Genomic DNA, 24,222 nt, shown 5'->3' on the forward strand with positions numbered 1-24,222 from the left:
GACTGAATACTATTCTAAATAAAGGTTTTGTTTAACTTTTATTTTCTATTCACTATTTTCTCCAAGAAATCAGATTCGCCAAACTTTCTCTTTCAGTATCGTTCTGAAGCCGTTGTTTCGAATTTTATATTTAAATGACGTTTAGGTATTTACAAACCGGATTAATTGGAATTTCGAAGAGGAACAGAAGGCAAAACCAGCAAACTGGTAAAGCAAAGGAAACCAGTGAAATATCACTTTCCAATTATTTATATATTAAAGGATCTTTTCATATCTATAATTGTTTTGATGATTTGGTCGTCATATATATATATATATATATATATATATATATATATATATATATATATATATATATATATATATATGTATGTGTGTGTGTCTATGTGTATGTATGTATATGTATATATATATATATATAGTATATATTATATATATATATATATATATATATATATATATATATATATATATATATATATATATATATATATATATATATATATATATATATATATATATATATATATATATATATATATATATATATATATATATATATATATATATAAAAAAGTAAATATCCCTGCGAATTCGTCCAGAAAAGTGAACTGTCTAATAAAAGATTCAGCCTCCTGAGAAAAACGCCGTAATTATGACTGCTGTTTATAGAAGCATAGATAATGTCAGTGAATGTAGTTTTATGAAGTCTCTTGGGAGAGACAGTATCATATTTATAAAATAATAAGGAAATTAACGGTTGATTTCGCTACTGAGATTGCTAATACGCAGCTAAAAGATGGGATTTCACTCATCACTTCTAGTTATTGATGTTGATGGAATTAGGTCTTTTTATTAACGAGAGAAGATAAAATGTTTGAATCAGTTTCCTCTTCTTCTCATCGTATTGGAAAACTCCGAACAAAATCACTAATTCTCTGGATATTAATGATTGTGCAGTATTAGTATCACTGTTAAAGAACGAGTTAATTTGGAAAGTCTTTAAAATCATAATTTAGATCCGTTTCCGTAAGGACCTCCAAGGATTTCAGGAGTACTGATGTCTTACAGAGACATCAGTCTTCCTCAAGTATGAATTCATTCTTCCTTTGTCGTTTCCTGCAAGCAAGGAAACAGCCTGAGAATAGAGCAGAAAGATATGAAGCGTAAAATCATTCAGAATTCGAAGACTGCTTTTATTCTTCTAAACTCTTAGTTCGGCGACGTTTTATCAAGGTAATAAAAAAAATACTAAGTGGCAGGTCCTGATCCAAGGCTGATCGAAGGAGCAACTGATACTTAATAAAAATTGCTAATTTATCAGCTCCAAGAACTAATAGATATTCATTCTCAATGCGAAAAGATGAGGGTTAGAATTCATGCATTAAATAATGTGATAGGAAATATCTGTAGTCTTTGCTCATGATTCCAATTTTGATTTTCCTAAAGCTTCTAGGGACAATTGCAATCTCTCCCTTTCTTCAATGGCTTACGAATTCCGAGAGAAAGTAAAAGAGAAAGGGAAGAGTGAAGATGCCTAAACCATCCAAAAAGATGATAAATTCCAGTTCGCGGGAAGGGAGATTGATATCAACAAGTAAAAGCCAAAATCAAGAATTATCAGACTTGCATCTTTTAGTTGTTCCAACGAGCTTCTGTTTAGCGGCTGAGGGAGGGGGAGAGACAGTGTATAAGCCAGAAAATATTTAATTTTTCTACGTTTTTCTCTTACAAAATTATCCTGGCAAACATATTAAAATTTCAGCCAGCCCTGACAATTATGTTTAGCCTTGCTTCTTTGTAACTGAAATGTAATTTTGTGTTTTCAGAAGTTAAGTGTTATTTTCCCACTTTGCGTAAAGTTTTACATTTTTGTTTAGGTTTTCCATTTTGCTGAAACTTTTGCGTTATTTTCCCTTGACATTTGTGGAATATCTCTCGAACTGAATGTGAATAGTTTATGAAATGAATGAGCTTCGTTTTTCTAAACAGATTCAACCTAATGTTCCTTTTTGCGTGTGGATGTTGTTTCCTTGTTCGCAGAGTGGCTTTGCTTATTTTTGTTTGCTCAAATGATGCCTCCTTCAAAATTAGGCTACAAGTATGCAATATGCCAATTGGTATAATAAGAATAATGACATTATTTTAGGTACCATTTGATATGAATGTCTGTGAATATGCTGCGATGAAACTCTTTGAAAAATATCTGTCACTCATTCATTGCCAAAGATAATTATGTACAATATGGCGTTTTCAGTCTCGAATTCTCGTGTTACAAATCCAAGTTATTTCTTCTTCCCGCATCTGGGTTGTTACTATATGCAATTGTCATGTTCCCTCTCTGTGTGATCATTCATTTGCCCTCACATGTCTAATTCCATCTACACCTCAGAGGGGGTCCTTTACTCTTCCCAAAAACTGATTCCCATTCCCACAATTCGAGAAAATGTTCAGCGGAAATTCTACAGAAGTTTGATTCTGGTGTTGAATAATAAACAAGACAGCGAGAAGACCGGAAATTATTCCTCCTTTTTATTTACACCAGAGTTTCGGGAATCCTTTCCCACCATCAGGGTTATATAAAATTTATTTTTACAGTATTAAAAAGCATGCTAAAATAAGCTAATAATTATAATGATAAATTTAGTTTTGTAATATAAAGGTCGTTAAGCTAAAGGTAAAATAAAAACAAGAGTGATTCTTAGCTAGAATTTAATTAAAACTATACATAATTCAGTGAAAAAAAATCAAGTTTTTAAAAGGTGATGGCCACCTCAGACTCCTCCTCTTCTACTTCTTCTTTAGGCTTCGAGCGAAACAAAATACGTAGCCTCTTCGTCCTTTGTAGCTGCAGTTTCCTAAGCGTCTCCCAAATGAAGTTAATGCATAATATTCAGATTGCCTCGGCTCTCTCTCTCTCTCTCTCTCTCTCTCTCTCTCTCTCTCTCTCTCTCTCTCTCTCTGTACCTCAAAGCTGAACGCTGATGAGGAATTACAAAGGCCATCAAAGATTTCTCTCCTCCAGGATGACTTATTCCTGGTCGGAAATTTGTATGCCCCGGGGATGGAGCCTTCATTTTAATAGCTATGCCGCCGGTAAGTGAAAATCACTTCCTGTCCAAAATGGTATCTGGAGGTTGCGTAAGATTTGATATATATATGTGGGTCATTCTGCTAATTGGTTAATAATTAGTTAGATGCATTTATATCGCCTTGCTTGACCTAAGACCCACGTAATTCTGTCATCTAAGGCTAAAATTAAACTCTAAAGGACAGATACTGAATAGATCAGGTCGCCAGCTGAAAACTAGTTTAACAAAGAGTAGAGGTTTATTTCATAACAACATGAATTTGTTCAGCAAACTTACTGGAAAACTAGTTTCAACAAAAGTAAAATAGAATGAAATCAGTTATTTACAGGAGCTAACAGCAGCTCAAAATATTAGCCCTAATTAAGACAAATACTTCAATGCTACATAGAAATGAATCCAACAGCGTTATATGCCTCCTCAAAACGCTTTTATAAGGCAGTGGAATGCAGTGAATGTCGAAATGAGGCTTCTTGGCACTGGTTGCGGATTCTTCTCCAGCCAAGAGGATCTTGTTTAGGCCCAAGGTGTACACACTTTTGGAAAAGACGTATCCAGAAAACAAGCTTATACTATAGAAACTCTCACTCGTCATTACTTAATCACAAGGGATGAATCTTACATCAAGAATAGTACTTTTAACACCATGGAGGATAAGTTATGTGATTTCACTAGACAACAGTAATTGTACTTAATATATGACTTCACAAATGGGATACGTTTTTCAAGGATTTCTTAGTCAGTGACTGCTCAAGAGGAAAAATTGAACAAGGAAAATGAGAGTTGCAGTTGAAGGCAAAAAGAACCGGGAGTAATTGTCAAAATCAGACTTATCACTGGTTGAGCTAATGCAGGGATCAGTTGCATAAGATTCCTTGGTCCGTTTGGAATAACAACTTTCTCCCTCGTGTTGAACACGAACAAACAAGGGAAGAGACAGCGCAAGCTCAGAGAGAGAGAGAGGGCTTGCAGCCTTGCACGCCCTACTCCGAGAATATCTGCTGAGAGTCTATTGAGGCTGAGGCATCTTCTGGCTGCTTGCTTCAATAATCATCCAACCCAGGGTCTGACCTGAAATGACAATAGACTCGCCAGTACAAAGGTCACAGAAAAGTGGGTTTTAAATACGACATATCTAAGGTTTGGCCTGACAAAACTGTATCCCCTCTATGACTTCTGTGAGTTTAAAATTCCCACCCTTGAACGGTTGGCGCGTTTAGTTTGAAAACAACTGCTTCCCGCTCGCATTTTTCTCACGTGAGAAATATATATTCTTCCTAGCTTTACGTAGAAAATGATTTCTTTTCTACTAGAGGCAAGGAAGAGAAGTCGAACAGCAAATACATATAATATATATATATATATATATATATATATATATATATATATATATATATATATATATATATATATATATATATATATTTGTTTATTGTAGTATAAACCAACTTATTTAAATTTTTGAACGCAGTACAAATATAATTTAGTATCTTGTTCATTAAGTTTCTTCTCTTTAACTGGTATTGCATAGTAAGACTTCCACCTAACGCAATTCTCCTCGTATTTTGATAATTAACTTATATTTTCTTCTAAGCACTTATTAATTCGTTCATTTATTTCTTTTTTTAATAAGCGATCTCTTCGTCCTGTATCTCTCTTTACCGTCTGTTACTTCTTTCTAATGAACACCTTAATAATATTCTTTGGAAGCTTCTTGAATCTCAATTCAGTGGCCCTGTGGGGGCCTTGTTGCGTATGAATAGGGCTCTTCGTGTTCTGAACAATAATAATATCATCATCATCATCACCATTATTATTGTTATTATTATTATTATTATTATAATGCCTCCAACCTCTGTCAAAATATACATTCAAACATTTCGCTACCTTTCAAATAGGGTTGAGGTGGCTGACCCCCACCCACCCCCCCCCCGCCTCCCAGGCCGGTCTTCGATTGAAAATGAGGCCAAAACTACTTGGAATTGGAACCATTGTTACTCTTTTGATTTTGGAGATTCCTTCATTTTCATACGAAGGAGAAGTGGGTCGAATTCTCTGTTGTATTTTGAATACATTGTCAGAATTCTAGGCTTTCGTTTATCCACTTTTTATTTTCATAAATTTAGGTAAAAGTTTGGTGAAGTAGTAAATTAGCTTAAGGAGTATACTCTTACTAATACTTAACTTTCTAAACTAGTCCCTACCATGGTTAGCTAGCTAACTGCCCCCATTATTCTTTCACCCATCTTACCAAAAAAAAAAAAAAAATACTCTTCTGTAAACCCTCACGACCTTTCACGAAAGCTCCTATTTGTGTGGGGTCGGGGGGACGGTTCCCTGGGTGATATCTTTAAAAGACTTGGTCTTCCCTTCCTCCTTCTGCTCAATCTGAATCTCTCTCTCTCTCTCTCTCTCTCTCTCTCTCTCTCTCTCTCTCTCTCTCTCTCTCTCTTGGGACATCCATTTTTTTTTTGGTCGTTAGAAGAGGAAAAAATGTCTTTTTCCCTGCTGTGTATTTATTTCTTGCTACTAACTTACTGTGCTTTTTTTTTTCTCTCAATCTTTCTACTCTATTTCCCCTGCAATTTTCCAGTAGGTTCGAGAGAAGACTGGTCAGATATAAAATTAGATATTCAAATTTAAAAGTTTCCTATTCGCTAAAAACCTCAGTGATGTAAGCGGGTTCGAATCACGCCAAGGAGAAAAATAATTGCTCCCTCATTTATTACCCGTCTGGATTCAAGGCTTGTGGTCGGATATGCGGGTCCAAAAGGTTTGTAGAGATTTGTAAATTAAAAGGTCGTAGCACATCTTTAGATTAAATATGTATATCTGGTAACATTGATCAGTAGATTCTTTCTCTCTCTCTCTCTCTCTCTCTCTCTCTCTCTCTCTCTCTCTCTCTCTATATATATATATATATATATATATATATATATATATATATATATATATATATATATATATATATATATATATATATATATATAACTATATGTATTTATATATATTCCTCTATTTATTGACGACCTCAGTAGTTATAACGCTAGTTTATAGAACCTATCAGTCAATCAGTTATGAGGTCCATTTCCTGCAGGGGATTACGTGTTGTACTAGAGAAATAATTAGAAATTCTCTCTCTCTCTCTCTCTCTCTCTCTCTCTCTCTCTCTCTCTCTCTCTCTCTCTCTCTCTCTCTCTCTCTCTCTCTTCCGAAATGTACGTACAGATTGTCCAGGGATCTTAAGAACTGGAAAATATGATGAACTTAAGACGAACTGCAGTGCAGATCCAATTAGTCTTCAAAGAATATTTTTATTTAATTTTTAGAGTTTTAGACTTTTTAAGAAATCCGAAGAGAAATGACGTAGGGGCGTGGATATTAGTTAGTCTTATTTCAGCCATATTTCCTCCAGGTTGAGAGGTCAATATAGGTAAATGAGGGATTTTTCAATTCACAATTTCTCGAAGTTTCAGTCCACTTATCATTCAGCCTTTTCAAGTAATAAATATTCATCAGCTTTTTGAAGATTCTATCATTTTCGGTCATGTGATGAAATTGAACTGAAGTACTAATTACCCGTTGAAGGTAAGACTTCACTACTTCCTTACCTGCTCCAGGATTAAGTGATAATTTTTTTTTGGGGGGTGGGGGGGCTTTTTTCATTCTGGGAATTTCCCTTTGAAGGTTCGTTCATTAGTTATTGATAATATATTAATTTTCCCTTTCTCCTTCCCGATTGCTAAAGCATTCCTCCAGACCTTCACTTGGAGTTTTCTCTCATTAAGAGACTCCGCTGACCTTTTAACCCCTTTCCAAATAGAGGTGGTTTTTTTGGAGGGGAGGGGAGGGGGTGAGGGTGAGGGGGGGATGGGAAAGGGGTGGGAGATGGGGAAGGGGATGGAGAGGGGAAGGGTGAGGAAGGGATGGGGGGGTTTCATTATCGTCTAATGTACTTGAGAACTTTCCTGTTTTTGAGTAACCATCACCCAGTTAACTGTTGAAATGATGTTGATTGGTTGCTGCGATTTTCTTTCCTCTCTCTCTCTCTCTCTCTCTCTCTCTCTCTCTCTCTCTCTCTCTCTCTCTCTCTCTCTCTCTCTCTCTCTCATCAATTCTCTTCAGCAATGTATCTTATAGAGGCATAGGGTTATATAAAATATCTACGGGTAATTTCACCTTGTCTTTTGCATCTATTAATTACTAAGTATGTATATACGTGCATGTATGTATGTATACATACATACCTACATACATACATACACACACACATATCCATATATATACTGTGTGAATATATGGCTTTTTCCTGTTGAAAATTAAGCGATTTTATGTGGCTTTCATTAGAAATAAATCAAAATTGCTGTGGACATGTCTGAAGCTTAGTGTGTGTATGTGTGTGTGTGTGAGTAATTTCCCATACGGCAAAAATGTGTATGTAGTGGAATTTTAAGCTTTTAATCAGAAATGTACAAACAGGCTTGTTTAGACTTCAAACATAACTGTAAATACAGTTTGTATTGCAAACAAAATCTTAGATTCCGAGTGTAAAGGTGTTTGCATAAACAGTCTTTCACGGCCTGAATAACTGCCCTGTCATTCACTTGCAGGGGCCTTTCTCGAACCTTATTAATAGTTTATTTATTATACATTTTGTGATGTTTTCACACCAAACTCTAAAGGACACGAAGGAACATTAGCCTTCGACAGACAGGCCTCTCTGACCCCCAATAAGAGTTCTCTCAGATTTACGAGATGCAATTTGTGAAGGGAAGACGCAAAAGGTGTTTGTGTGTGTGTGTGTGTGTGTGTGTGTGTGTGAGAGAGAGAGAGAGAGAGAGAGAGAGAGAGAGAGAGAGAGAGAGAGAGGGTGAGAGAGATGGTGTAGAGTGTGGAGAAGGTGATGAGGTGAGTTGAAGTGAGGTGGAGTGAAGTGGGGTGAGGTGAAGTCAGGTGGGGATGAAGTCAGGTGAGGTGAAGTGAATGGGGATAAAAGTGGGGTGAGGTGAGGTGAGTTGAGGTGTGAGGTGGAGTTTGTATGAAGTGGGGTGAGTCAGTGTGAAGTTGGGTGGGGATGAAGTGAGGTGGGGTGAAAAAATTAATTTTCTGTTGTTGGAATTCTGGTGTCGGTTGATCGGGGATAAAGTGAGGTGAGGTGAAGTGAGGTGGAGTGGAGTGGAGTGGGGTAGAGTGAAGTGGGGTGAGGTGAGGCGAAGTGAAGTGAGGTGGTGGTGGTGAAGTGAGGTGAGGTGGTGGTGAAATGAGCTGAAGTGAGGTGGGGTGGGGTGGGTTGAGGTGAGGTCAGGTGAGGTGAAGTTGGATGAGATGAAGTGAGGTGGGGTGAAATGAGATGGTTTTGGGTGAAAAGAAGCGATCGACGTCAGAATGCACTGAAAAGAGGACCTGCAACAAGCGCCATATAAAAGACCCTTCCCGGAGGAGATCAACAGTTTTCAAATCCCTGTGGTGAAAAAAAATAACCGCAATGAAATGATGCTATTTTAGGCCCTTGACCCTCCTCAGTCCATTCCAGCCTCTGTTCAATATGACCCCAAGTCGAATAAAAGGCCTGGCCATTTCTTTTAATACTTTTAGGACACACAATTTTTCACGGAGAGAGGTGGAAAAATGCCTCCGACGGCGAATGGAAGAATCAGCAGAAAAGATGACCAAACTGCAAGAAGAAAGAGCAGCCGCGAAGTGAGAAGAATTCTGCAACAATACCACGCCAGAGACCCAAAGTGCCGTGCTTCAACAAGTGGAAAGGGAAATAGGAAAGCATTCGAAAATAGTCAGTGACCTGTACTACCTTTCCGTCCTCACGAGGGCACAAAACGCATGCGTTTCCACTTTTGTATTGGTACTCTTGATAACGTCAATGCGTATAGGTTGACGAAACAGCTGTCGCGTCTATAATTACCGAAGTAAATGGAAGAACCCCATTGCCTAAACGTCTCTATCAGTAACCTAAACAATGAAGTGAAGAAAATAGTCAGAAAATATGAAGCAATAACAAAAAAGCTAGTTAACAATGAGAAAGCCATTCTATTTAGTGAATGTTGTATCCGTGAAAAATTGTACACTAAAATATATATATATAGTATATAATGAACTATATATATATATATATATATATATATATATATATATATATATATATATATATATATATAAATCATGAAATACGCAAGAGATAACGTATTGCAAAATTCACTTCCATGAAAGACTTGTGGGGCTTTTGCTTAACATTTTCTTATAATAAAAAAAAAAACATTTTTCGTCTGCATAAAATATAATAATTTTGGCCAAAGTTCAAAGAGGCGCCGTTAAATTTTTTTTTTTTTCTTCAAAAAACACCACATCTTTTTCTTTCTTTTTTTTTTTAGTCAGGCAAAATGATCTAAAAAACGTTGGCAAAGGTTTGGAAAATAACTGAGCAAAAAAGTTTTCACAAAAGACTTTATCTTTTAGCGTAAAATCATGAAGATTCTTTCTCAGCCTTGCAAGGACAACTGTGCGTCTGCGTTGTTTTTGTGTGTGTGTGAGTGTGTCAGAGAGAGAGAGAGAGAGAGAGAGAGAGAGAGAGAGAGAAATGAGAAATGGAAAATGGCTGAAAAAAACTATCTGCAGTCGACAATTGAAGGCAAGAAACTGGCAATAGCTATATGTTGTATAATAGTTTGGCAATTAAAAATTCTAATGATGCAGGAGCTCCATTTGCCGAAATAAAGAGATATACTCTGTAGGTGCCTGACAAGCTTCAATAATGCTATCCTTACTGGCTCCAGATGTCAGGCAGACCGTTTGTCGAATGGTAGCATTAGAAATATGCTAACGGACAGATATGCCCATCTCAATGGCGCAGTGATCAGAAGTGCCTATATATTCACAGACCTTGGACTTGACGACAGCTGGAACATCTGCGAATATCAGGTCTAATCCGTGACCAGAAATATGCGTCGGTTCCTCAATTAGCTGGACAAAATCGGAGGATGGACAGAACCCAGTTCAGAACTGTCTATATTCTTTTCACTTTTCGGATCAAAACAAGCCTCATGTACACACACACACACACACACACACCAATGAATGGAACTGCAATGATTATCAAATCAGCAGACTGAAAAATTCCTCTGGCACTATTTCTCCTTCATACAATGTACCCTACCCTCCAAGGCCTCCTCCTGCCTCCAATCACCGTCAGGAAAAGCAGATGCCTTCAAACATCAGAATTCAATCTCGGTTCGCCCTGTCTACTCGGGCAAGACGAATCTGATGGCCTCCTCGATTTACCCGAAAAGAGGTTGGGCCCTCAAACACCCCAGTTCCTTCGCCTCCTGGCTGTAACTTCAAACAAGATGTTCAGACGAGATGCCCTTATGTTCTTTGTCAACCCTCAGACCTCGCTTTCTACTCTGGGAAATGGGGAAGGGCGCTCCTGAGGAAATTGCATTGAGGAACGACGCCCAGCGAATGCCTACCTTTGACGAGGAATTGGATTTGCTATCTGACTCGTTCTGAAAAAAGTCCCTGATGTTTTTCCTAAAAGAAGCATTTCACTGATACCCGTTTGCAGCTAATGAATTGTAAATGTGCCATACTGTTTTATAGTAGTTGAGAAACGTTGAAAGGTTATCTTGCATCTATAAGACATATGTAACATACAAGCTAAAGATCGCAACTGACCAACCTACCCAGTGGCCTATTCTGAACCTAATCTAAATAAGAAAAATGAGAAGAGTGTTTGCAGCGTCCTTCGGCCTCTAAGCTGCACCCACTCTTTAGCCTTTGACTTTACTCATCCTTGCTTTCTATCTTCAATCTTTGTAGCCTCTCTGACTAAACTTCTTAATGCAACTGTGGGATTTGATTGAAAGTTCCACATTGTCCCAGACCGGTTTGTTGTTCGAGGTCCTGCCAATGAAGAATAAAGATGTACATTAAATTTCTCCTTAAAATTCATTTCTCGTGCAATGTAGGTTCGGATTCCGCAATAAAAATGATCCGAAAAAATGTAATAATTTCTTAAGAATTGTTTCCAGTGAGACCTAGGAGAACTGTTAATCAACAGTGGTCTGGTTAAACTTTGTGAAGATCACTTTTGATGGAGAGATGAAAAGACTAGCATTTAAACAGATCACTTTTACTGGGAATTCCTTGGCGCATAGTTTCGCGACAAATGGGCTTCAATAATTAAAAATCAGAATGAATAAAATGTACAAATAATAATAACCGTAATAATAATAATAATAATTCATAATAATAATCATCAGATAGCCAAGATTTTGCGTTATTTAAAAAAACAAATATAAATCTAAATTCTATAAAATTTTAATCTAAAGATGACGTAAAATAATAACTTAAAAAAATTATAAATAAACCAAATAAAAAGGTGGACCGAGCTCCTTAAACTGCCATTAGGTGAAAATAAAAAGATTTAGCCTTTCGACCATCCTTAAAGACCTGTAACGAAATGTTTGAGTGTTTTTCGTTCAGCAATGTCAACACACTCAGAATTTAGTCTAAATTACGTGTGAATAAAGTGCATAATAATAAAACCTCAACTGAAACCGGATCTGGATTTGAAGAGAAATATCAAACAGTTTTCCCTGGTTTTCAACTAGCTATGTGTAACCCAGTCCTCATGACTTAGTACAGAGGGCGTCTCTTTTCTTCTTCATTTTCGATTGGGGATTTATTAAATGTGTTCATATCTTTGCAAAATGAATATAAAAAATTAGTTTCTTTATTTTTACTTTCATTTGTATTTTTATGTTTGTGCAGGTGAAAACTCACACATGGAGACTTTTTCTTTTTAATTTTTTGAACTTGAGTAAACTCTAAACCATTTTTTTATGATCTTTTTACAGATTTACCATGTTGCAGTGAAAATCTTGTTTTATGCACTTGTATTTATAAATTTGGTTTTCAATATAACGATCGTTCCAACAGAATACAAATGTGATATTTATTCATATATTATGTTATTTGAACTGTGTACCGTTTATTGTTTTATGACAGATGGGTTGTTTATATATATATTTTAAATAATCATCGATGTCTTTCTATTAGATTCTCATATATTTTCATTCGATTTAATTTTTGTATTATGTTATTTCTGTCAATAAAGTATAGTGTTTAACTCAGTTAGATTCCAGTAGGCCAAGAAGGTAGAAACTCGGAGGTTATGATCAAGATGGATTGAGCTGAATCAAGTCGGGCTATAAACTCATCTTCAGAGTGAGATGCTAACCTCTATATTAAAAACTAAATAATAAAATCATTTCAATTCCTGGATATTAGATTCATAATAATGTATACATTACAACACATATATATATATATATTTATTAAATATATGAAACTGGAACAATATATTCCAGATTCCATATATATATATATATCTATATATATGACTGTAATTCATTGCAAAGAGATAGATATACATATATGGAAGAACAAAGAATAAATCAGGAGAAACTTGGAAAGACATATATAGCTGATACAACGTTTTTTCCAGGGTATATATATAGCACAAACAATAAATATTTATATATGCCCGGTGTGTGTGAGTGTGTGTTGAGAGTCTGAGGGTTGTAAAGGATTCCAGTGGGTGTGTACCCATGTTAAAAGTGACTGGGTAGTTCCCAAAAAGAGAAAAATCTGGAGGAAAAAGAATGAATCAAATGAAACAGAAAGTTAGAAGATGCATTTCGTTGTTGAGTCATTGAGGAGTAAACAATGAGTCAATCAGAGAGAAGACCTGAGTGGAGGTTTGTGGTGAGTCAGTTTCTTCAAGTGAGGGAGTGAGTGAAGTGACTGAGTCTCATGAGGGAAGAGTGAGTGAGTAAGTCATTGAGTGGTTCAGTGAGTGAGGGAATGAATGAGTGAGTCAGGAAGTTAAATCATGCAAAATGAGTGAGTCATTGAGTGAGGAAGAGTGAGTACGTGAGTGGAGTCAGTGAGTGGTTCAATGAATGAGGGTGAATGAGTCAGCAAGAACGAGTGAGTGAGTGAGTCAGTGAACGAGTGAGTGAGTGTTTGAATCAATTGAATGAGTGAGGGAGTGAGTCAGTGAGTGAGAGAGTGAGAAATTCAGTCACAAATGTGTCGAGCCATCGTCTTTGCCCTGATTTGGGGCCAGGAAGTTTTTGTTTCCTAACTATTCATCAACTCATTTTGGCCAATTTACCGAAGTTTTTCTTGCAAATTCGCGCTAAAGTTGCTGATGATGTAACAAAGTTATAGCTCTCTCTCTCTCTCTCTCTCTCTCTCTCTCTCTCTCTCTCTCTCTCTCTCTCTCTCTCTCTCATAACAGCATAGAGTTTTGTAAGTTGCTGAGCTTGCAAATTTCCCTGTCGCTCCAATCATCTTTTTCTCACTTCCGCAGAAACTCGAAGGCAACTGCTCAGAAGATGCTTTCAATCTCTTTCTTTTTGAACGATAATTTTTATATCTTCGCGAAGAAATTCGCGTCTTGCAGCTCTGCACTGAGATATTGTTGCAACATTCTAAAAAGAATATCGTCACCTTATCGTTTGCATTTCGGTAAATATTACTGCATTCTTCAAAAGACTATTGACAACTTTGTCTTTGCATTTCGAAAAGTATTGTTGCAATATTTAAAAAGAATATTGTCAATTTCATCTGCTTTGTTGAAAACGAAAGAGCATCAGTTAATTAGGAATTTACAGACTCTTTGATTACTTCTCAGATGTCGTATAGCAAAGATATCTACAATTTAAAAAAAGATTTATTTTAGATTACATAAAACGCCAAAATAAAACTCCAGGGAAATTTCCTGAAGTTTTCGAAATAAACAGGTGGGGTGTTTTATTCATTTGTATCTGTGCTTAATGCATACCTGTGCATCTGTGCTAGTGTATTTTATAGCAGACTAATCTTGGACAATACAAAAAGAATAGAAAAAATAAATACATAAATAATTAAAACAGCCCAGCAGGGAAACGAAATCTGTAGATATTAAAATATAATAAGCTAAGAAATGAGCAGTGAATAGGGATGTATGCATACGTATGTATATATATTATTACTTTCCAAATAAGGTATATGGAGTCTTTGGCCTACGAGCAACCACACTGACGCCATCTGGTGAGAGATGACGTGATTTCCCTTTATTATTTTCACAAGAGGAAGAAAAAGAGGACAAGACTTCCTTTGTGATTGTTTCAAGATCATCAAAGTCTGAAGCATATCCGCGATCTCTCTCTCTCTCTCTCTCTCTCTCTCTCTCTCTCTCTCTCTCTCTCTCTTATCTTTGCAAGTAATGAACAAGGAACGCTTCTCCAAAAGATATAAAAAGCTGAATTTATGTGGGAAGGGAGAGAAAAAGCCATTTGAATACTGACTGCACGAGGAAATATGCTTCTTACCTCTCTCTCTCTCTCTCTCTCTCTCTCTCTCTCTCTCTCTCTCTCTCTCTCTCTCTCTACTGTGGCGATAACATTAAAAGCTAGGCAAGTTACTATGAAAGTGAAATAAACTATAAAGGTTATTATAGAAAAAAATTTGAATAACTACTATACTATTTTTAAAAAGTTAGCAATATAAGAAAACAAAAAAATATATATTTAAGCAATAAAAAAGTTATTGTAACTTACTATTTTACGTTTCGCAAAAGGGAGAAGATTAAAATTTATAAAAATATAAAAATCTATAAGAAGTCCCAAGTCATTCGAAAATGAAATCGTGGTGACAGCAATCAAATAACATTTTGAGTTTTAAAAACGAGATGAATAATTGAATATGGGATCTCCTCTGTGCCTTTAACCTTCCTTAATCAAACCCATAATTCGGTTTGTTCTCTCTCGCCTCTCTTTACCAATAGAAGGGGACGCTTAGAAGATTATGCGCTTTCATTCATACACGAGCTCTGCTGCAAACAGGATATGACAACAGTAAAACACGATATGACAGCTGTAAAACAGGAAATGACCTTAAACTAGGAAATGACAGTGATAAAACAGTAAATGAAAAACAGCAGATGACCTCGGTAAAAAAAAAAAGGAGGTGACAGCAATAAAACAGGATATGGCAGTATGACAGCGGTAAATAATACGAAATTGGTAACACGGGAAATGACAGTAGTAAAACAGGATATGACAGTCGTGAAACAGTATATGACAGCAGTAAAACAGAAAATGACAACGGTAAAACAGGATATGACAGCGGTAAAACAGGGTATGACAGCGGTAAATAATACGACATTGGTAACACAGGAAATGACAGCAGTAAAACAGGATATGACAGCAGTGAAACAGTATATGACAGCGGTAAAACAAAAAATGACAACTGTAAAACAGGGTATGACAGCGGTGAAACAAGAAATGACAACAGTAAAACAGGATGTACCAGAGGTAAAACAGGATATGACAGCAGTGAAACAAGAAGTGACAACAGTAAAACAGGATGTACCAGAGGTAAAACAGGGTATGACAGCGGTGAAACAGGAAGTGACAACAGTAAAACAGGATGTACCAGAGGTAAAACAGGATATGGCAGCGGTGAAACAGGAAGTGACAACAGTAAAACAGAATGTACCAGAGGTAAAACAGGATATGACTGCAGTGAAACAGGAAGTGACAACAGTAAAACAGGATGTACCAGAGGTAAAACGTGATATGACAGCGGTGAAACAGGAAGTGACAACAGTAAAACAGGATGTACCAGAGGTAAAACAGGATATGACAGCGGTGAAACAGGAAGTGACAACAGTAAAACAGAATGTACCAGAGGTAAAACAGGATATGACAGCAGTGAAACAGGAAGTGACAACAGTAAAACAGGATGTACCAGAGGTAAAACAGGATATGACAGCGGTGAAGCAGGAAGTGGCAACAGTAAAACAGGATGTACCATGGGTAAAACAGGATATGACAGCGATGAAACAGGAAGTGACAACAGTAAAACAGAATGTACCAGAGGTAAAACAGGGTATGACAGCGGTGAAACAGGAAGTGACAACAGAAAAACAGGATGTAGCAGAGGTAAAACAGGATATGAAAAACAGGAAGTGACAACAGTAAAACAGGATGTACCAGAGGTAAAACAGGATATGATAGTGGTAAAACAGGAAGTGAATAAAAAACAGAATATACCAGAGGTAAAACAGGATATGACAGCAGTGAAACAGGAAGTGACAACAGTAAAACAGGATGTACCAGAGGTAAAACAGGATATGAAGCGGTGAAACAGGAAGTGGCAACAGTAAAACAGAATGTACCAGAGGTAAAACAGGATATGACAGCGGTGAAACAGGAAAACAGGATGTACAAGATACTTTCAATCAGAAAACAGTAAAACAGGATGTACCAGAGGTAAAACAGGATATGACAGTAGTGAAACAGGAAGTGACAACAGTAAAACAGGATGTACCAGAGGTAAAACAGGATATGACAGCGGTGAAACAGGAAGTGACAAATTAAAACAGAATGTACCAGAGGTAAAACAGGATATGACAGCGGTGAAACAGAAGTGAAAAAGTAAAACAGAATGTACCAGAGGTAAAACAGGATATGAAGCGAAAAGTGACAACAGTAAAACAGGATGTAACTGAGGTAAAACAGGATATGACTGCGGTGAAACAGGAAGTGACAACAGTAAAACAGGATGTACCAGAGGTAAAACAGGATAAAGCAGTGAAACAGGAAGTGACAACAGTAAAACAGGATGTACCAGAGGTAAAACAGGATATGACAGCGGTGAAACAGGAAGTGGCAACAGTAAAACAGAATGTACCAGAGGTAAAACAGGATATGACAGTGATGAAACAGGAAGTGACAACAGTAAAACAGGATGTACCAGAGGTAAAACAGGATATGACAGCGGTGAAACAGGAAGTGGCAACAGTAAAACAGAATATACCAGAGGTAAAACAGGATATGACAGCGGTGAAACAGGAAGTGACAACAGTAAAACAGGATGTACCAGAGGTAAAACAGGATATGACAGCGGTGAAACAGGAAGTGACAACAGTAAAACAGAATGTACCAGAGGTAAAACAGGATATGACAGCAGTGAAACAGGAAGTGACAACAGTAAAACAGGATGTACCAGAGGTAAAACAGGATATGACAGCGGTGAAACAGGAAGTGACAACAGTAAAACAGGATGTACCAGAGGTAAAACAGGATATGACAGCGGTGAAACAGGAAGTGACAACAGTAAAACAGAATGTACCAGAGGTAAAACAGGATATGACAGTGGTGAAACAGGAAGTGACAACAGTAAAACAGAATGTACCAGAGGTAAAACAGGATATGACTGCAGTGAAACAGGAAGTGACAACAGTAAAACAGGATGTACCAGAGGTAAAACAGGATATGACAGTGGTGAAACAGGAAGTGGCAACAGTAAAACAGGATGTACCAGAGGTAAAACAGGATATGACAGCGGTGAAACAGGAAGTGGCAACAGTAAAACAGGATGTACCAGAGGTAAAAACAGGATATGACATTCACCAGAGGTAAAACAGGATATGACAGCGGTGAAACAGGAATGTGACAACAGTACAGTAAAACAGGATGTTCCAGACAGTAAAACAGGATAAAAAACAGGATATGACAGCGGTGAAACAGGAAGTGGCAACAGTAAAACAGAATGTACCAGAGGTAAAACAGGATATGACAGCGATGAAACAGGAAGTGACAACAGTAAAACAGGATGTACCAGAGGTAAAACAGGATATGACAGCGGTGAAACAGGAAGGGATGTAACAGAGGTAAAACAGGATATGACAGCGGTGAAACAGGAAGTGACAACAGTAAAACAGGATGTACCAGAGGTAAAACAGGATATGACAGCGGTGAAACAGGAAGTGACAACAGTAAAACAGGATGTACCAGAGGTAAAACAGGATATGATGATGACAGCAGGATGAAACAGGATATGACAGCGGTGGAAGTGACAACAGTAAAACAGGATGTACCAGAGGTAAAACAGGATGTGACAGCGGTGAAACAGGAAGTGACAACAGTAAAACAGAATGTACCAGAGGTAAAACAGGATAAATGACAGCGGTAAAACAGGAATGAAACAAATGACAACAAACAGGAAGTGGCAACAGTAAAACAGGATGTACCAGAGGTAAAACAGGATATGACAGCGGTGAAACAGGAAGTGGCAACAGTAAAACAGGATGTACCAGAGGTAAAACAGGATATGACAGCGGTGAAACAGGAAGTGACAACAGTAAAACAGGATGTACCAGAGGTAAAACAGGATATGACAGCGGTGAAAGAGCAAGATGGAAGCGTTGCAGAACTTGGTGGATATGCCTGGTGATTCTCTCGCGAGCATCTGCGTCGCGTCAAACGTCTAATCTCGTGAAGTGGTGTTATTTTGTTCCAGAAATGCCTCTCGTCTTTCGTGGGCGCCATGAGAGAGAGAGAGAGAGAGAGAGAGAGAGAGAGAGAGAGAGAGAGAGAGTTTGGGAAAAGGTTTTATGCCCAACGTTTGTCTAGACGTAAAAATCAAGCCCAATTACGTCTGTGCTAATTATTCTTGCATGATAAATTAGGAGACATCTACCATGCAAATGAGCCTGACTTATAACCTGTAAAATCACTGAAGTTTCTAACAAAAAACAATATTCAATTTCCAACTAGTTAATGTTACTAAGGAATGAACTCCTATGTTTGTACAATGGCCGTAATAATGCATCTTTAGAATAGCTAAGAGTTATTCGTGAATATGTGCCACCACTGACCTTCCCTCTTTAAGTAGCTGCTTATATTTTCCTTTTGAGCCTAAACTTCAAAACAATATAATAACGGGTATGTAATGTGAGTGTATACACCAACATAAATTATTACTCCTGTTTTCCAGGAGCGAAAAGGTACACCACCTTTAGTTTTTGGGAGATCGTTGCAGAAACACTGTATAACCCCAGAGAGAGAGAGAGAGAGAGAGAGAGAGAGAGAGAGAGAGAGAGAGAGAGAGAGAGAGACAGGTTTTACTTTCGAAAAGAAATATGTATAAACAAGTACATGTATAATGTATACATCACGACATGACATCTTTATCATTCGCTAAACGAGAACCGAGAATTAAAAGTTAAGCAGAGTTTATGGGCAATGATGTACAGAAACAAAGATCAACCGCCGTTCCTCAAATCTCATTACTACTCCAAAACAGTTCTCCCTGTATTCTGATAATCTACTTACATTTTTATCTGTTTATCTATTAATTTGTTAATTTATTTTGTTTCAATAAGTGATCCCTTCTCTGTGTATTTCCCATTACCTTCTGTAACTTCTTTCTAATGAACACAATAATATTCTTTGGAAGCTTGAATTTCAAGTCAGTGGCCCCTTTGGTGGGCTTGTTCCATATGAATAGGGTTCATCTCCTGAATAATAATAATAATAATAATAATAATAATAATAATAATAATAATAATAATAATAATAATAATAATAATACGGAAAATCTGATACAATTGACCATTTTCATTGCTGTTCGACCCTCACCAGAGGGGAGGTTTAATTAATTAATTCAATATTCTTCAGCTTTGACGGAAACCCTTCAAGATGACAGGTGTTCTGTGTTTAACAATTAGCGTTAATTTGTCTGTCCATCTCTGTGTCTGTTGCTTTTCAGTTTACTTTTGAATTTGGACGAAATTCTGTAGACAGGTGAGCTGACACCGGATGTATGTAGTTCTACTGATAATGAATTTCAACGATGTTTTTTCAAGTTATTTAATGATTACGGAAGGTTAGATTTCGAGATTAATTCGGATATGGATGTAAATCCTGGATTTATCTTCTGGATTCTATTGATATCTTGTGGATTTTTTATGGATTTTGGAGAACGTTTCTTATATCTTTAAAAAAGTCATTCCTTTCACGTTGGTGATTGAATATGACTGTATATAACTGGGAGTTTTAATTTTTGTAATGTATTGATAAAGTGCTGCAAGTAATTTGCTAATACATTGGATTAAATCTGATAGAAATTTCCCATAGATAATAAAACACAAATTTAGAATACTCATCTACTATGGTGACTGCATATGACTGTGTATAACTGGTCGTTTCAATTTTTTCATGTATTGATAAAGTACAGCTGTAATTTGCTAATAAATTTTATTTAATTTAAGAGAAATTTCGTATAGGTAAAATACAAATTTAGAATACCTTTAAAGTTATAGACACGCGTCTTCGCATAATAAAAATAAAAAAAAATAAAGTTCAGCTTCAGGAAATCTGAGCTTAATAAAAATATTAATTTTTAAATTCATTCTTTTGGAAATACCTTTTCATATTCTTAACCATTAGCGTTGTAAAGTAGTATATATTTTCAGGAACACTTAACATCTCCCAAAACAAGAGAGGAGGAAGGCGCTTGTGAAGGCTCATTTATTTGTGCCGGGATAATGTTCCCTTGAAACAGGGTCGTGTTTATCACGAGGCAGGGGCTGTGTTTATGTATGGTGATGATGCTGTATCTTTGTATAAAATACACGGCTGTAAGCAACAGATGTGCACACACACACACTCATATGTATATAGTATATATGTGTATATATATATATATATATATATATATATATATATATATATATATATATGGATATATATATATATATATATATATATATATATATATATATATATATTATATAAAATATATATATATATATATATATATATATGTATGTATGTATGTGTGTGTTGTGTGTGTGTGTGTTTGTGTATAAAAAATTAATGGATAAAACTGAACAGTAGGAAATCCTACACTAGATATAATAAAAATATATTAGTTATATATATACAAGGTTAGAGAGAGGCCTACATAAGTAAATAAATAATATGTATGTATGTATACACACACACACACATATATAGATCAGAAAAAAAAAAAGATAAAATTGAACAACAAGGATAATAAAAGGCAGACAGAGAGAGGCCTACAAAAATGAATTTATAACAAAGCAATTTCATGTCACTGGACCGAATGTCAAATTTAGAAAGCTTCAATATTTATCTTTAGAATAATGTTTGCTCGTTAAGTGGTTTGCCCGCGCTAATTATTATTATTATTATTATTATTATTATTATTATTATTATTATTATTATTATTATTATTATTATTATTATTATTATTATTCAAGAAGATAAACCCCTATTCATGTGGAACAAGCCCACCACAGGGGCCACTGACTTGAAATTCAAGCTTCCAAAGAATTTGGTGTTCATTTAGAAAGAAGTAACAGAAGATAAATAGGAAATGCAGAAAGAAGAGATCAGTTATCAGATAAGAAAAAAAGAAAATTTAATAAATAAACAGATGAAAATATAGATAAATGATTTAGAATACAAGGTGAATTGCAATTGACTGACCTAAGTCTTCTAAAGCACAGACAAGGTATTGCAGCTTTCATTTTGCAATTGAGTTGTGTAATAGTAGCTAAACTTATTATAATAATAATAACAACAGTAACTATAATATACAGTGTTTTCTTTATATTGCAGTACCTTGAACTACCGTCGCTTCAATTTCGCATCTAGAAATAGCTCCACATTTCACTGCAATATTCACTGAATCCATTCAACAGATTTGACGTCCTAATATCACGCTACTGCCATTTTCCAGCCTTGACCTTTGAAATGGGCTTCTGTTTGCTCAATATATCGGTAATGCTTCCCTGAAGAGACTTTATCAAAATTGGAGAGAGAGAGAGAGAGAGAGAGAGAGAGAGAGAGAGAGAGAGAGAGAGAGAGAGAGAGAGAGAGAGAGTTCTTGTCCACATGAAAATTCAGTTTCACCAACTAACTGCAATATTGCAAAAAGAATTAAGTAATGGAGAAGTGTGGACATTTTTAAGAGAGAGAGAGAGAGAGAGAGAGAGAGAGAGAGAGAGAGAGAGAGAGAGAGAGGGTTTTGGGTTAAATAGGGATATTTTCCTGACTTTGTTGAGGGACCTTTCTTGAACGAGTTTACCGAAAAGAACATTTTCCTTTAATCTAGTTTCATGGGGATGGAGGCTTAGAATAGCCATGTTTATGTTAGAGTAAATATATTTCAGTCATCTCTTGTTTGGAGACCTTGGCTAAATCAAGGCGCGATTCGCTTTTGTTTTTGTAACTCAAGACGAAAAAATGAGACCGACTTTTTCGACAGCGAAGCCTTCATGTCAGGAAAGATCTATTTGCTTGTTTGCTGTCGCCTCGACTTAAAAATAAATAAATACATAAATAAATAAATGAATAAATAGATAAATATATAAATAAATTGATAAACAGATAAATAAATTGATAAATAAATAAATAAATAAATAGATAAATAAATGGATAAATAGATAAATAAACAAATAAACAAATAGATAGATACATAGAATAATAAGTAAATAACAAAAAAAAAAAATAATAGAAATAGAGAGAAAACAAGAGACTTTCTACAGAAAACAAACAAAACAACCGACTTCCACTTCTTCTTTGCAGCCCAGGAGCGAAATGAGAACAGCTCACGCACACACGAACAGAAAATTGCGACGCTAAAGCAAGTTACACTCACTCAAAGCATGCACACATGCTCTCTCTCTCTCTCTCTCTTTCGCCAACGCGCGCGCGTCTTCCTTCTCCTGTGCTACCTGGCGTCGCCTCCTCTACCACTTATCGCAACGAGGGATCGGTCGCGTGTTTTCGCAAGGCCATCAATTCTCTATAAACCTCAGGCATCTGAGAATGATTGGCTGCTACGACAGGTCTGTTCGTCACAGAAAATATATATACGGCTATGATGAGGACCGCCATATGTTTTGGGGGGAGAGGGGGTCTGTATCCACAGTAAGTGGGCACTATAAAGGAACTGTTTTTCTTGCCTGTCTAAATCGGCAACGGAATCTTTGATGATTCTTGCGCGTTCAAAAGGAAAGTTTGCGCAGACGTCAGCAGTGAAGAATCGGCTTCAATGTTTTGTTTTGGCGTAATTGTATCTTTTTCTCTAGTTTTCATTTTAATACTTTAAAAAGAAAACCGAAAACTCACTGACCATTAGACCTTGTGTATAAATGACCTAGATATATATTAACAAATAAACTTTGGCTAAATTTGAGTTGCTGTCAATATATCGCCATTTGTATTGGTAGAAATGTTTCTTTTTCTCTACTTTTCATTTTAATACAAAAAAATAAAAACTCATGGACCACTAGATCTTGTGTATAAATGACATAGAAATATTTGCACAAACAAGCATTATCTCAATTTTTAGTTAAATGTCAATATATCCCCACAACCTACATAAGCATTCTTAACCTGAACTACTAGATTTTTGTTATAAATGACCTAAAAATATATATGTAAATAAACATTGGAAAATTTTTTGTTAATGTCAGTATCTTAAACCATTTGAAAACCACTGATAAAGGTTTTGTAATTAGTGAAAACAGAATAAAATGGATTTGTATTCATGAAAAAGAAATAATGTATAACACACTTAACATTCCCTGGTGGATGTCTGATACTTGTTAATAAAAACATTATCTCCGGAGTTGGGAAAAGCGTTGGTAAAAAAATTGGTGCACTGTTGGCAAAGCCATAGTAGGTGTTTGAAATTTAGTTATTATTATTATTATTATTATTATTATTATTATTATTATTATTATTATTATTATTAATTTTTTTTTCTATCGCAGTCATCCTATTCGACTGGGTGGTTTTTATAGTGTGGGGTTCAGGGTTGCATCCTGCCTCCTTAGGAGTCCATCACTTTTCTCACTATGTGCGCTGTTTCTAGTAGCACATTCTTCTGCATGAGTCCTGGAACTACTTCGGCATCTAGTTTTTCCAGATTCCTTTTCAGGGATCTTGGGATCGTGCCTAGTGTTCCTATGATTATGGGTACAATTTCCACTGGCATATCCCATATCCTTCTTATTTCGATTTTCAGGTCTTGATACTTATCAATTTTTTCTCTTTCTTTCTCATCTATTCTTGTGTCCCATGGTATTGCCACATCAATGAGTGATACTTTCTTCTTGATTTTGTCAATCAACGTCACGTCTGGTCTATTGGCACGTATCACCCTATCTGTTCTGATACCATAGTCCCAGAGGATCTTTGCCTGATCGTTTTCTATCAGTCCCTCAGGTTGGTGTTTGTACCACTTA

Source organism: Macrobrachium rosenbergii, chromosome 15 (genome assembly GCF_040412425.1).
Source record: "Macrobrachium rosenbergii isolate ZJJX-2024 chromosome 15, ASM4041242v1, whole genome shotgun sequence".
Taxonomy (NCBI): Eukaryota; Metazoa; Arthropoda; class Malacostraca; order Decapoda; family Palaemonidae; genus Macrobrachium; species Macrobrachium rosenbergii.